The following is a 16894-nucleotide window of genomic DNA, read 5'->3' as shown; positions in this document are numbered from 1 at the left end:
ATGAATCTAATTATCTTCTATTGTTTTCTTGAAGGCATGTGGTATGATTTCTCTTATGTGGTAACCTAAATCTACATATGCACAGTTGATAGAAACTTGGGAAATAGGAGATGCATTAGTCATGATTTGTGTTTGGAACAACATAGGACTAGAGGTATTGTGTCTCCTATCTCATTTTTATGTAGGATTTTTGGAATTGGCAGAGATGTGTTATTTTTCCACATATATCTTTCTTAACCAAAAAGGCATCAGTCTAACAATATTACATTATTACTTGGAATTCAACGACAGAGCAAGCTGCTACAAGTACAACCAAGCTAATCATGATATACTCACAGCGTGAAAAAAAAATCATCTTTCGCAGTCCTCGAATAACAATCAAAGCAAAACAACGTACAAAATGAATGCATTGAAAATGGATTGGTAAGAAAATGAAAAGGACTTAAGTTTACTTATGGCCTACTTGGCACGGGGTTAATTTGTAGTGAAGAGCTTTGCTAAAAAGATGTGTAAAGAAGAGCTTTTATTTAACCTGAAGAAATTTGAAAATTTAAAATTTCTTCCTATATAAGCTCTTTTATAAAAGTATATCCCCCATAACTTTTGAAAAGAGGTTTTAGACCTCAATATTCTTAAACTGAATGTTCTTCATTGCATAATCACAAATCCTGTAAAGCTCTTTAGCAGTTATGAAGAACTTTTCGGGACTTAAAAATTAGTATTAAATGGGGGCTTAATATTGGTCTTGAACCAGTATGTCATTGCAATTGTCTCAATTATTAAAATTACTCAACGTTCCAGTGTCCTCATTTGGAAAGAAGAAGAAGACCTTAATATTGATCTTAAAGACCTTCCATTTCTTTCCAAATGAGAACACTGGAACCTTGAGTAAGAACACTGGAATCTTGCATAATTTCAATAATTTAGCCAAACTAAATGTCATAATGCTTTACAACCAATATTAATCCTTTTCCTCTTTCCATATGAGAACGCTGGAATTGCATGACCAAATTACTCTAATTCAAGGAGCTCTACAGGCATTCCCATATTTTATTAATTCCAATACCGAAATAGAATCAATGGCATATAAAAAAACACCACACATGCCCCCTAACCCTTCAATTAATTAATCATTCAACACTTGTGTATATAGTTGTTAGGTTGAGTAGCCGTGGTTTTTGATCTACAACAGTTTAAGTATTTAAACAATTTAATCTCACATGAAGATCTTTTCGTATATTCCATCATTAATTATCCAGAGCGAATAGATTTAGGAATTAAACTATACAAGAAAAAATTTATTGCTTTAATGGATTAAACATTTGCACAATGTTGTAATGATTTAAAAAGGGTATTTAAGAAAAGTACCTAGAACTCAAGTTTTCCCACCAGTACCAGAAAGCCATTTTCCTCAAGAGACTCATTATCCCCCAAAGACCTAAATTTGAAAAATTCAAATGAAAACCTGATCAAGAGAACACTGTCAAACAAGGCAACAAAATTTTAGTTAGCAGTGAATATGAATTGGAGTCAAAAGAATTACTAGATGTATTCATGCCATCAAATATGGGCATCTTGCCATCTTTAACATCTACTTGCAGTTGTCATAAAACAAAACAAATGAGACATGAATCAGGGGAAATGAAGTCCAAACAGGAAAATATGTACTGCCCCAAGTAATACCAAAAATAAGTAATATTCTCACGAAACTTAAGTGTATGGAAAGTATGAGAGATTGTAGAAAATAATATGCAACGGTTAGTTCCCTGAGAACCCATGGAAGTAAAAGTTAACAAATAGGAAATCAAGTATGTGAGTATGTGTGTCTATATATACATATGTCCACAAATGAAGTAATGAGAATAATGGAATAGATCTTACTCTGATGGTAAGGATGGCAAAGAGGTTGTCTAATCAGTTAACCTTCAACAGGTTACCTTATTGGTACACGTTGGCCCATACACAAACTTCCCTTAAAATTAACAAGAATCAAAACAGGGTACATGCATCAAAACTAGGACAACATTTGACCACCTCCTGATCAGGAATGAAGGCCTTAATGAAACGAACAACGAAAACATACAATCAGCTCTATCCATGTTCCATATAGTTGGCCCTCACTCTGTACTATGCAGGAAGCCACTCATTTAGCAACTTATAATAGTGAACATTAAGTGGTCGACCGGTTAAATGCTACTGGTTGATACATTTTCTCAACCGGTAGACACTACCACTTTTTTGAGGTAGCACAAAAGTGTTCAGTGGATACTGGTAGCAAAAAAAGTGCTTCCGGTTCATTTGCAAGTCGACCACATTCTTCCACATTATAGTAGCTTAGACCAAGGCAAGACAATACATACCTTTTAGGCATTCGTCCATGTGCTTACATCAATCATAAAACTCATTCACACAAATATTAATGTGTGCTCGAAGATCATCTATAAGAGTATCCACATGAACTTGTAGTTGGTCGATCAAGGCCACAAACCTCTCCAATGGATGAATTGAGCATCCTCCAATAGCCTTGGCAAATGCAGTAGTAGCTGATTGGGAATTGCCAACTTGACCATGGCTACTGTGAGTTATGGATTGTGGACTTCCTGTCTCTTTCCCTAGTCCATCCTCAACATGTAGGTCTCCTCATTAGCAACATCATGAGTAGTTAGTCGTAAGTGTGGCTCATATGCTAAGAGCTAGAAATAATTTAGAACTTCACATTTTCTTAGTAAAAACCATAGCATAATAACCTTTACACTCCCACTGATGGAATGTTCAGGTACACAAACTAAATGTGCATCTAATATTCCAATAGATTAATCCTAGTCACTGACCGTAACAGCACCCAAAGCACCCTGTCACTAAAATGACTTTAAAGATTATGCTAAGCTTTTTAAATAACTTTTTGCACCCAACAATTAAAGCTCCTTCACATGCAGATCTCCAATAACCTATAACTAAAAAATTGATGAAAGACATTAAGTAAAACAAAAAAAACATCTAATTCAAAACTATTTCATAATAGCAGCAGAATATTGGAGACATAATTTCGTGATTAGCGGGACAGTAGACCCCCTTAGAATTCTAGGAGCCTACATAGGCCACGACGATAGAAGATCATTTGGAAAAGCAAGCACCCACTATGGTGGAGGTTTTTGTTAGGGACTCCATCATCGTTTGATTATAGCCCAAGAGGACATGGAAGTGGTGTGTTTACTTATCACAAATGACAGTCCTGCAATGAATGGATGTGGCCAAAGTTGATGAGATACACCACACATTGCACTTTTCCATTGACAAAAATTTGTCTATTTGATGGCACCTGCAAAACCAAAACAAGAAGATAACAAAATGGTGCTTCCTACTTAGGTGGAAGTGCAAACCAAAAATAAAAAGCAATGTTCTCAGAACTTTCCTACTTAGGTGGAAGTTGGCCAATCAAGAATAAGAAAACATATTTTCCTCAAATTTTGATTAGAGGCACACTGAATATGAAAATAATGGAAATGAAAAAAAAAAACTTTGTAATAACAATATAACAATCAATGCAGCAAGCGAACTAGGTGACCCATGTATAACAGTGGTGCTTAACCGGTTGACCGATTATTTGCTATCGGTAGACCATATTGTCAACCGGTAGCCACTGCCTATTTTTTTTCCACAAAGCACATAAATTGGCAGTAGATACCAGTAGCATTAAAAATGCACCCAGCTCCATTGGTGGTCGACGAGAATAGGAATTTCAACTCTATTGAAGCGTCCAAACAAGTTGGCCATTTAATGAATCTCATCAACACCCTTAACTTGGGTTTTTAATGGAAACAACGATCTATAAGGCCAATCAGAATATAAAACTGAGTCCCTCATGGAACAGATGCCACAAGGTGGATAATGCATGAGAATTGGGACCAAGAAAAGTTAAGACAAGTATAAATACAACGCTTTTCGTAGGGTTGCACTATAGGATAAACTGATGCGTCTGAATAGATGTTGAACATAAAGATGCAAAGATAATAAACAAAATACTAAACCACGGGCACATAAAAAAACCAATATGATGCTACTAGCTTGATTACTTTATGGTTTTTTTTTCCCTTCATGTTCCTGTCGTCTTGCTCAAATTAAAGAGGTGGGAATGCCAATCTTCTCATGACACATCAAATTATGGTAGAACAACGATATTAGTTGATAAATATAGGGATGCATAATATAATCCATAAATCTAAACGTAACTACATCATTCATATACCATCACTAGCATAGAGGGAAAACATTTATGCCATTTATGTGAATGACCTATCAGTAACAAAACAAGTCTTAAGAGGAAGTCATAAATAGAAAGTGTCAATTACATAACCCAAATGTTCAAAAAATTTCCCAAACGTTACTTAATATATTTCTATGGAAAATGTAGAAGGGGTTAGAAATGGTCTCGGCCATGAAGCGGGAAGTGGCCTTGCAAGAATGCCATCATCTCATCATGCTGACCTCATATAACCTGCATGCCCGTTTTGAATTCCTCTTGGAAACCATCAATGCGAGTCTGCGAAGATGTTAAACGCCAATCATTGGCTAATGCCATCTCCTCTAAGCGGGTACCAAGGGAGCTAATTTGGGCAGTTAGGTTATCCAACGCCTTAGCCTTGTTCTGACCTATTTGTGAAGGATGATATGCATCTGCCCTAGCTCTTACACCCTTTTTTGACGGTATTGGTGTCACATTTGCATTTTCAGAAGTTCTTGCCTCTACGGTCTAATTTTCATTTTCGTCATCTTGGGAGGACCCGTTGTCTGAAGACACATCCACCTCTGAAGGAGGGACAAACAACTTCTTTGCCCATGAACCATATTTTTTTCTAACAAAATGCATGTGCCGAAGTGAAGCTGCATTATATGTATCAAATGATTTGAGTTTCTTCCCATCTGTCTCATTCTGCAAATTGACATTGAAGTATTTGATAATCTTTATGATAAACATGCCATATGGGAGCACTGAATCTTCGCTTAATGAACAACCTTTCATATGCCGGAAAAATATGTAACCCATATTAACCTTTCTTTCTATGATAATGTTGTCAAGCAAAAACGCTTCCAAGAAAGATACATCGTCTCGATGGCCTCTTTTAGGGATGAAAATGTACAATATCATGTGTTGTAGGATACGACTCAACATAGTCAATGGATGAGAAGTTGGTCTACCAGATTTCGAATAACAACATAGCCTCTGTATAGCTTCTGCAGCTTTGAAACCTTCCACCCTTGGCCACTTCTTTTGCTTCATATAAACAAACCCCTTCATTTTGAATGTCTAAAATTTTACAAAGTTCAGCGACATCAAAATTGATCTGTACACCATTAATGGTTGAAGTAATTGGTCCTTCATCTTCAAATTTCATATTGCAGTAGAAACATTTCACAACTCTGGGATAAACAAACTCTTTCATGGAGACAATAGGAAGCCAACCCATTCTTGCGAAAAGCACATCAAAATGGAAATAACCAAGCTTTACAAAATCAATGTTCCTACCCGGGATTATAGTCCGATTGGAAAAATGAAGATGAAATCTTTGTGCTAGCTCAGGGGTTGTGAACGTAGATCGATCAAAAGTGGCCTTCTTACGAACCTCAGTACTTGCTTCGACGATCGGTCGTTTTCATTTGTTGTCGGTGCGTGGTGCTCCCTCCGAGGCCTTCTATTTGCTGTCGCTGGGTTGTTGTGGGTCGGAGCCCTTTCCTTTGGTCTTGCGCATCTTTGCTACCTCCGTTCTCTTCCTTTTGCTGCCAGTGGAGGATGGTTCGATTGGTGCTCATTTTGGAGCCATGAATATTTGGATTGGGCTTGAGGTATTGCGTGAGGATGAAGAAGAAGGAAGTAGAAGACAGACGGGTTCAAGGTTAGAAGTTGGGTTTCAACATCGGTCGACCTTCCTATTATATGGAAAAACATTTAGTTTATCAACTCATAAAATTTAATTAAATTAATGTCTTACATAGATGAAACATTATATTTGCTACAATATTAATTTAATATTTTCCATATGAACTTATTTAACTTATAATGGATTATATGAAAAAATCTTTTGATCTACCTTAATTAAATTAATTAAGGTTATTTTTACAAAATTTATATTAAGGATAATAAAATATGAGAACTTAATTTAATTAAATCGGATTAATTAACTAACATTTCTTATATGTAGGATATAGTATGATGATTTTATTAAAATATAGTCAGCTTAATAGATTAAAATTTAAATTAACTAACATATACTATGATAGGGGCATTAAAATTAATTATGGTTGTATGACAAACACTTTGAATAAGTAGGATATAGCATGGTAAGTGAAATAAATTAATGAAATTGAATTTATTTAAAATTGCCATAAGTAGGAAATCGTAACATAGCTCATTTAAGTAATTAAGTTTAATTAACTAACCTTTCTCATATCTAGGATATATTATGAAGCCTTAATTACAAATAAATCACGTTAATTGATGAAAATCTATACTAAGTAGGAAATGGTATGAAAACATAATTACAATAAATAGGGTAAACAACATTAAGAAATGTCAATATTATCAATTAAGTCCATATATCCACTTTATATTTTGTAAAGTTATACATATATCCATTTGAATTGGGTGTAAACACTATCCACATTAGGCTGACTTTCCCTCCTGCCTATAAATGTTATATTTAATGTCACCTAAAAAACTGATGCAAAAAAGGTAACTTTCAACAACCAAGTGTACCATTGTGGGTTGGTTTTCTACATGTGGCAACCTATTAAAATATGTAATAACTCCATGAACCAACCACATAGATATGTTAGTATATATTTGGAAGGGAACATATTCTAAGGAGGCTGGAGAGTGAACGAGGTATGCTATATGTTGGAGCATAGGTTACAAAAAACATCCAGAAGACAAATCTTCAGGTCAAGCTACATCATACTCGCACTTTCCATTTTCACGATATGATCCTTAACTCAATAAAGATTTTCTAAACAAATCCATAATACCTTTTTTAAGTTGAATGCCCTCAACTTTCAAATGGATGGGGAAAATATTCCCAAAACCTAATGTTGATTTTTAAATGGTATCTAATGATGTTAAAATGTTTGGATTTTGATTGTCTATAGCACATTGTTAGTAATATGCATCAGTTAACTTTTTAATCAGTGTATAGTGGTTGAATAATTTCTCTACCGGTTGATTTTTTTCTTAACCGGTCTAATTGTTTCTTTAGCTGGTAGACACTGCAAAGTGGTCGCATGTTGAAAATAAAGACCAATAGGTCGACCATATTGAAAATGGTCGAATTGCTGATGGCAATCTGTACTAACAAATTCAAGAATGGATGTCATTAAACCCAAAGATAACCTTCGAAAAAGTGTTTTCATCAATCGGGTTCAGTAGATATAATTTCACAATTAGGATTCTGATCAACTAAGAAAAGGTACAACTATATATTTGACAATATTGAGCTCCCATACAGCTAAACAAGGTGAGAGAAACAAGCTGAAAATCTACAAGGAGGGGTAAATTTAATTTCAAAGGATTGGATGGATTTTAATGAGATTGGATTTAGGAAATGCATCTTGTTGACTTTAGATGTATAGAAAGTTAATGTAGAGGCTCTTTAGATGAAGGCAAGACTACCAAAAGGGATCTCTCAATAATTTTCCTATGGGCTTTCCCCCAATCAGACATGATTCCAGCACAATGGCATTATTATCCCATATTGAATAAAAGTTGACATTAATTTTTTTTATATAAATGATTGGTCTTGTCTTTAAAAATCACACTGTCGTCAAAATTACAGGGTAATACCTATTCAACTAACTTAAAATGAGATAACCTACCTTAATAAATGTGTGTGATTGACTCCCAAAATGGGGTAATTTTTGAATAATTTTGGAGGTGTACCCAAAATCCTCCATGCTTTTAGATGTTATATAAAGATGATTTTTCAGGTTTTTAAAGAATGTGCATGACTGCTATTAATTATTGTGTCTGCCAAACTCCTTGAATATGACAACTAAGCTTAATGATGAAAAACTTTTTAACATAGTATGGCTAAGGTTACAGATTTACTTGATGGTTCCCAAACAGAAAATGGTAGAGCTCACACATTAGCTAAACTAGGAAACACAAATGTACCTTCATCTTCAAACTTGCAACATTCCCAAATTGCTTAATATGAAAAATTAACAGGATATATAAAAATATGACAAATGTCATTATAGAAACTCCACACGGGCACCTCCACTATAAATTTTGAATGATCACTTATCAGGCTTCCCTAAAAATATTCAACAATGATAGCAATCACTATTAAGCTTCCCTAAAAATGAACAAGAATCAAAACAGTGTACAAGCATTAAAAGTAGGACAACATTCTAACGTTCTGATAGGGAATGAAGGCCTTAATGAAATGAACAATGAAAACATACAATTAGCTTTATCCATGTTCCATATAGTTGGCTCTCACTCTGAACTATCCAGGAAGCCACTCAGTTAACAACTTATAACAGTGAACATGTAGTGGTCGACCGATTAAATGGTATTGGTTGATACATTTTCTCAACCGGTAGACACTGCCAATTTTTTTATGTAGCACCAAAATGGCTAGTGTCTACCGGTAGGAAAAAAAGTGCATCCGGTTAATTTGCAGGTCGACCATTTTCTTCCACATTATATTAGCTTAGACCAAGGTAAGAGAATAGATTCCTTTTATGAGGAACCATACAATTGAACCTCTTTTCTTTTTAGCTACTCAAGAGTAACAACACAGTCCCCTTCCATCAAAAAGTTGGACAATCCCAAATCTTGTTCTTGCACAAGGACCTCCAAAAGCACTACAGCCTTAGCCTCAATAGCAGAACCATCGCTTGCAAGTTTAAAATATGTTGCAATATGCTATGATTACTAAATCTTGATGATCTTGAGTCACTCCATCAATCCTAAGTTACCCTAAGAATATCCATCAAAGTTCAATTTAACTATTCCTTCACTTGGTTATCAAAGTTCAATTTAAATTATGTTGCGTTTGTCCAGAGATGTCAAATGTCGATCATTGGCTAATGCCATGTTTTGACAGTATTGGGGTCACATTTGCATTTTCAGAAGTTATTCATTCTACATAATGATTTTTAATTGATATATAATGATTTTAAAAAGTTTTGCTTTTGATTGTCTATAGCACATTGTTACTATTTTGCATCAGATAACTTTTTAAATTTGAAATCATGGGGAAATACACATGTGTGTAGTGTATACCGGTTGAATAATTTCTCAACTGGTTGAATTTTTTCTCAACCGGTTTAATTGTTTCTTAAGCTGGTAGACACTGCAAAGTGGGAGCATTTTCAAAATAAAGGCCAATAAGTCGACCAAATTGAAACCGGTCGAATTGCTGATGGCAACCGGTACTAACAAAATCGAGAATGGATGACGTATCCGATTTTGGTTTATCTTCAAGTATGCAATCAATTGATACGAAAGTGATAGGATAATTTGTTAAGGTATTATTGGGATGATTTTTTACATTATTTATGAAATGGAGGTGATGCAATCGGTGAAGGAGAAAACAATCAAGCGGGAGTTTGAAGTGAAAGAGGAAGACGTCGTCAATGACGATGCATATATTGGTGGCACTTACCAACTGGGTGGAAATGGTTTGAAAGAGAAGGTGTTTAAGGGTATTTTAGTTGAAGAAGTATACAAATTGCAATTCAATTGCATAGATGAGGCCGAAACATTTTACAACATGTTAGCAAAAGTAATCGGATTTAGTATTCGAAAAGATGATTTGAAGCGAGACAAGAATGGAGATATAATATCTCGAAAGTGGGTGTGTTCCAGAGAAGGACATCGAGTGACAAAGTTTTGGCTGAAAATGACAAGCGACAGCATGAGCCACGACTTTTGACTAGAGTTGGATGTGAAGTTACATTTCGTATAGGCTTGAATAGAAAAAATGGAAAGTAGATTGTAAAGGAATTTATAGGAGAACATAATCATAATTTGGTCGATGCTATCAGCACACAATTCCTTCGGTCTCATCGAACAGTAAGTAATCCAGATAAGGCACAAGTTGATGTTTTGCATAAAGTGGGTGTTAAAACCACACAAATTATGGACTATATGGTCAAACAATCAGAGAGACATCAACACGTTGGTTTCACACAAAAAGATATATACAATCACGTTGATGCAATGCATAGAATTGAAATTAAAGACGGTGATGCGGAAGCCGCGTTGGCTTACTTGTGTGGAAAGGCATAAATGGATTCTTCATTTTTTTATAAATTCAACGTCGATGAAGTAAAGTAGACTACCAAACTTGTTTTGGGCTGATTCAACTACTCGAACGGATTGTGCGTGTTTTGGAGATGTCCCAGCATTTGATACAACATATAGGACAAATGCCTATAAAAAGCCTCTAGTAGTGTTGGTTGGTGTTAATCATCACCACCAAACTGTGGTATTTGGTAGTGCGTTATTGATAGATGAAAGTATTGGTGCATATGAATGGGTGTTTGAGACATTTCTTATTGGAATGATGAATAAGATACCCATATTCATAGTAACTGATGGGAATAAAGCTATGCGTAAGGCAATTAAAAAAGTACTACCCGATGCGTGTCATCGTCTGTGTTCATGGAATTTGCAATGAAATACATTCACAAATATGCATATTAAGGACTTCACAAGCATCTTTGCAAGGTGCATGTTCATGCGTGGGAATGCAGAAGAATTTGAAAAGGTTTGGCATGAAATGGTTGAAAATTTGGGTCTTAATAAGACTCGTTGGGTCACCGAGATTTATGGGAAACGTAAAAGATGGGTTGAGACATATTTACGTGGAAACTTCTTTGGAGGGATGAGAAGCACACAAAGGTGTGAGAGTATGAATGCATATCTAAATGGATTCTTAAAAATTCGTTTGCGACTGTATGAGTTTGTACAACAATTTGATAGGGCGATAATGAGAATACGGTAAAACGAGGCAAAAATAGAGTTCGAGTCGAACAATTCTTCACCCGTGCTTTCAACCAAACTATCCATACTTGAAAATCATGTTGCGATGGTATACACGAAAGAATCCTTCCTTAAATTTCGTGAGGAGATGAAGAACTGATTCGTTCCCAATTGGTGTACCAGCTGATTCTTGTCCTCTCAATGGTCCTCGACAACGGTGCCATTTGATTCGTGCCTAGCTGGTGTACCTTGATTTTGGTCCTCAAACAGGAGTAATCAACAAAATTTATAACCTATATCACCATGCACTAGGATAGCCTCAGCTAGCATAGCATAGTGGCTCTAGGGTCGTTCACTAGGAAGGGTTTTCAACTTACAACTAATAATAATTCAAAGTTGAATTGATGCTTTCCATTTCAAGGTTAGCTTCAAAAGAAAACGTAAACTTTGGTTTAAAAAGGACTGGTTTTAAGCTAGCTAAAAATAAAGTAATGGAAATTACTAATAAAGAAAAGTATTTCTTGGAGTTTTAGGATCATTGGGGTCAGGTTCCTATTACAAAAATGGAGTTCCGGTCACTTGAATCTTTTTCCTTGCATTGGAGAATTAACATATGGTTATTTCTATAACCGATGTGGTACAGGTGCTTCCCTTTTATGGATTCAAACACTAAATCCCTCTCATTGATTCATCTTGCAATGGCTCGTGCCTCTCACTTAGCATTTACCATTCAAGGCGATCCTTAACCTTTGATTTCCCTTCTCAAGCTCGCAAGAGATAACTAATGGATGTCTTCTTAGAGTCCAAAAGCTTACTAAGTGTTGACAATACTAGAAAATCCTACCTTCAAATCACCTCCCAAAGGCTCGCAAGAGATAAACTAGTGCATCTCAATGGACGAAGATTACTTGCCTTACCAAATGTTGGCCCAGGTGATTTAAAGGCGTTTTAAGTTAACTAAAAACATAGAAACCATTAACGGGTCACACTTTCTCTTCATTAAAGGTTGAAATAACAAAACTTCCAATTCTTGCATTCGGCACCTTACCCAGCTACCTTAGCTCCAAGAGACAAAAAGCCTAGTCACTCATTCTCTGAGGAAACATCCTTAGAGCTTGTTTGGCTAGTAAGCAAAATACAATCAAAGTGAGTAGGTAAGGCAGAGCAAAACTCTGTATATTACTTCCTTCAAAACTATACAAAAAAGTTGTCTCCGAGAACAAGCTCTAAGAGAGATATATCTCTATAAAGAAAATTACAAACTATATATATGAGGTTATTCACCCTTTGTTCTTACTTATTAATTAAGGAATCTTATGATTGGTGGATTACAAGGAGAGAATGGGGATTTAAACAACAAATATCTGAAGAAAAAATCTAAAAGAGTCGGTCACAAATATCTGGAAGCACTCAGATGGATTTCGCAGGCATGCAAGATGGGCTGCGAAATTTCGCAAGCTGAAGGTCTCCATTTCGTAGCCAAAGGCTGATTTCGCAGCTGCGAAATTGGCCTTTAGCTTGGTGTGATTGGCTTCCAATGGTTATAACTTCTTCATTTCAACTTCGATTCACACACTGTTTGAAGTGTTGGATTCCTGACTTCCCGAGCTTCGAAACGACATATAGTATGCATGAAATGGAATCCAAGAAGTACTCAAAATGTGTCCAACAGTTTCTGTCCTCTTGAATTCTTCATGTTAGATTTCTCTCTTTGCTTTCCCTCCTTGCATTCATGATTTGCTTTTGGCAAAGGATTACAAAGCTCCAAAGCTTGGATTCTTCATGTAGATGAGCTTCCAATTGCTTTGCCATGGATTCTATAGAACTCTCCTCAATCTTGGATTGCTTTGGTGATCAAAATACTATAAAAAAAAAAAACACCAAAACTTAACACAATTTGATTAGAAACGATTGCAAAGGTCCTTAACATGCCAATTGAGTTAAAAGGTAATAACTACTACTCAAAAGCATTTAAAAGATTTAATTACAAGCTACAAAATAACACTTTTTGAGTAGTAATCACTCCCCCAACCGACATATTGCTAGTCCCTTAGCAATGAAGGAGAGAAAAAGTAAAATAAATAGTAATATAATTTAAAAAAATCATGCTGATCACTTCAAAAAAATTTAAGTGGCATGATGATCTAACTCTCACATGGAACATTAAAGATATAAAATTCAAACTTCAACAAGAGTTATCAAATACCTTGCCTAATCACAATTCATAAAGAGAAGGCATTATGCAAATTGAAGCTTTAAAATAGTTTCCACTTCCAAAGGGCTAAACCTTACTCTTCCACAAAAATCTAAGTGTTACTTGATAGTTTCCGAATATAGTATGCTAAACTAATCTCTCACCTCAACCTAGTTCTTTTTCAATACTTATCAAACTAACAAAATTTAATAGGCTAAGAATGCACCCTTTTGTTTCACAATTTTTTCATTGTAGGAGTACAAGGCTTACGAGTATTCTTTTCTAAATTGTCTATCTAACAGGGGTCCATCGATGACTCCCAACCAATAAAGGTTTAGGGCATCAAGCTTTAAGGATCTTTCAACCACTAACTCTCGGATTTTACCCCGGACTTTTGAGAATGAAATTTTAATACCCAAGCACCTACAGTATGTTAAAATCCACCTATTCACCCTTGTAACGAGCATTGAGGTCGGTGACTTCCAACCAATGAAGGCTTAGGGCACCAGGTTTTAAAGATTTTCATCATATACCCCTCAGACCTTGTTCGGGTTTCAAGGCAAGTAAAACATTTTTTTTTCTTTCTTTTTTTTCCAAAGGCTCATTGGTCTTTTATAAGGTGCCCCAACACTATTAAATGAGGTCAAAGATACCAAGTCTAAAATTTTCCTAAGTCAAGAGGGAAATAGTTTTTCATCTTATAATCGGAACCTATTGTGCATAGTGTGTGAATAGCTTAAAGTGGAAGAACTAAGGTTGAATTCAATAGAAGTTTCAACAATTCGTCAACTTTAGTAAGCATAATACAAACTCTAAGTCAAGTGAAAAACAAAAATTCAATTTCTCTCATTTTATTTTGAGAATTTTTCCTTAATAACCATGGAGAGTAGAATAAAAACTTAAAAAGATTTTAAAAAATTAAGCAAAAATCAACTAAATTACCAAAATAACTTAGCATTAATAATTAAAACTTCCTTCCTCAACTCTCTTTCCCCCAACCAAGCTGAACATTGTCCTCAATGTGGCAAGAGCGATTGAAATTACAGAGAGGAAGTGGTACCTCCTGAGTGACATGAAGTTTGAGTAGAATAGGAGAAACCACATGTTTCAAAAACAATAAAAGATATGAGTAGAGGAATTAAAATAAAATTATGCCAAGAATACTCAAAAAATGATAGATATGTATTACTTCAAGAAAGTACACTATAGAGAAAAACAAGTAATACAACCAATCCCAATTTATAAAACATCAAAACATGGGATTATAAGTTCTACATTAGTAAAGAAATACAGAAAAGAAACTAAGTAAATGATCAGATGGTGGTGGGAGGATCATGTGGAGATGATGGCTCGACTGTAGATGTCAGAATGCTCGGGATGGATGGCTCTATCTCTCCTGTAGTCGTCTCCTCTGGGGGCATAGTCTGTTCTGCTAGAGGAGGGCCCTATGATAGATCTGTAGACTCTGATGGGATAGGAATGGCGTACTTAGGAGGTGGTAGAATACCCAGGTGCTGTTGTATCTACCTAAGGATGACAACATGCTAGGTCTGGGTGGCGATAATTTAATCCTGATGGGCACGTAGAGCTGCCATCTGCTGGGTCAAAATGCTCTGAGAAGTGGTCAATGTCTACAAAGTGTGACATAGGCCTCTGAACTCGGAAATGGATATGGCGATCCTAGACTCTGATAGAGGAGGAGGCTTTGATGTAGATGGTACAACCAGCGGAGTCCCTGGTGTGGCAGGAGAAATAGAGGGTGCAACCTCAGGCATAGGTCCTATAGAGGGCATTGTAGGGGCAGGTGCTCTCATGTCAATAGGTATCTCAACCGACTGTGGCTCCTCTGGATGCTCTGGATGTGGAATCTCTAGATGCTCTAGTCCAGTTGGGGCTCCTGGCTCTGCATCATAAGCTGTCATACTTGTCCACTTGTCGAGAGTGAATATCTCTCGGCAAATGCGTCTGCACTCAAGCTGAGGCTGATATGGATATCCCAAGTGCTCCAAAATCTGACATAGCAATCTCGGGAATAGAAGTGGAATGACATCCGCTCTCAACAACTTCTTCCTATGGACATTTTCTTCAAAGTACAGAAGGGCGGCCATAATGAGATGATGAGGGCCAAAGAAGAATCCCTCTTATATCCGGAATAATGCCTCTAGCAAAGCTCATCTCCTCTGCACCATATGCTGAAGTGGATAGATGTTGTGGCACAGAAGTGCATCTATAAAGAACATGTTGGGAGGGAGCTCCTTCCTCAACAAATAGGGGCGTGTGGATGCCCCTCTAGACAGTATATGAACCATGTCACTCTGGGAAGGATGAGCCCACACTCGATAATCCTTTGGACGTGCTGGTTCATAAGGAATGCGCAGGGCCTCTGCTATATGTTTGGCTCCCAGGATACCATGACATTTGTCAATGGTGAAGTGGATGACAGTAGGATCTCGGACATGATGTGTAGTCATAGACTGATAAAAGTCTAATGCTACATGGGGATAGAAGAAATCTCTGGGAGTCATCAGGTGCTCCATACGGTATCTCTGCAGTAGATGGAAGGAATCTCTGAGCCCTAGCTGAAGCCTGAAGGTAGCTTTGTCAAAGCAAAGCTCTGAATGGAATGACCTAGCCCAGCAATCTAAGTTACCCTCAATGGGTGGCTGGGTGACCATGGGCTGCTTGATAACCACCTCAGGAGTCATCCCAAAGGGAATCTGAGACTCTGTGGCAGGCGGCTGAGGCTCGGATGAAGGCTCTGATGGCTCAAGTGGTGTTGATATCCTTGCTTTCTTCTTAGGAGGACGACTACCTGACTTTTTGGCATGAGAGGAGCTTGCCCCGAGTGTAGTGGGTGGTCTCCTTGTCTCATATCGCCTCGAAGGAGAACTCAGAGGCATGTCCTCTACTAAAGGTGGGATGAGCAGTGGCAGTGAAGGCTCAGTCATGGAGCCTTGCATAGGGGCCACTCTCAGTGCTCTAGGGCGGCCTGAAGGAGATGAGGTTTTGGTTCCTCGGGTTTTTGCCATGGCTAACTCAGAGATGTTTAAGAGAAGGTGGCTGAAGGTGCGCGCGCGGCTTGGGCTCATATGGAGGTCCTCTGGAAATGGTGCTCTGGCTTGGCTTCTATTTCGCACCAAATGGAGGTTTTCGCAAGGCAAATGATCGGTTTAAAGTGAAAAATTGGAATTTAAAAAGTTAAATTAAAAGCCAAGTGACAGTTGGAATTTTTCGCAGAGGATGGAGCATTTCGCAGTGAAGTCCCATTTTTGCAGCCAAGGGTCATTTTCGCATCCCATTTCACAGCTACGAAATGAAGAGGTGGGGCTGCGAAATGGCACTTGTGTGCCAAAGGGGGGGGGGGGTTTCGCAACTGCGAAATGGGGCTTGGGCTGTGAAATGGAGGTTTAGGAGCCTTGGGTGATGCCAATGACTTTGCTATAGGAGTTGTGCTTGGCCAAAGAGAAGATGGAAAGCCCTATGTGATCTACTATGCACGTAAGACATTGAACGAAGCTCAAAGGAACTACACAACTACAGAGAAAGAATTGTTAGCTGTAGTGTTTGCCTTAGACAAGTTTCGTGCTTATCTAGTAGGGTCTTTTATCATTGTTTTCACTGACCATTCTGCCTTGAAGTATTTATTGACAAAGTAAGATGCAAAAGCAAGGTTGATTATATGGATTCTATTACTACAAGAGTTCGATCTCCTAATC

Source organism: Vitis riparia, chromosome 3 (genome assembly GCF_004353265.1).
Source record: "Vitis riparia cultivar Riparia Gloire de Montpellier isolate 1030 chromosome 3, EGFV_Vit.rip_1.0, whole genome shotgun sequence".
Taxonomy (NCBI): domain Eukaryota; kingdom Viridiplantae; phylum Streptophyta; class Magnoliopsida; order Vitales; family Vitaceae; genus Vitis; species Vitis riparia.
This window is presented reverse-complemented; position numbering follows the sequence as displayed.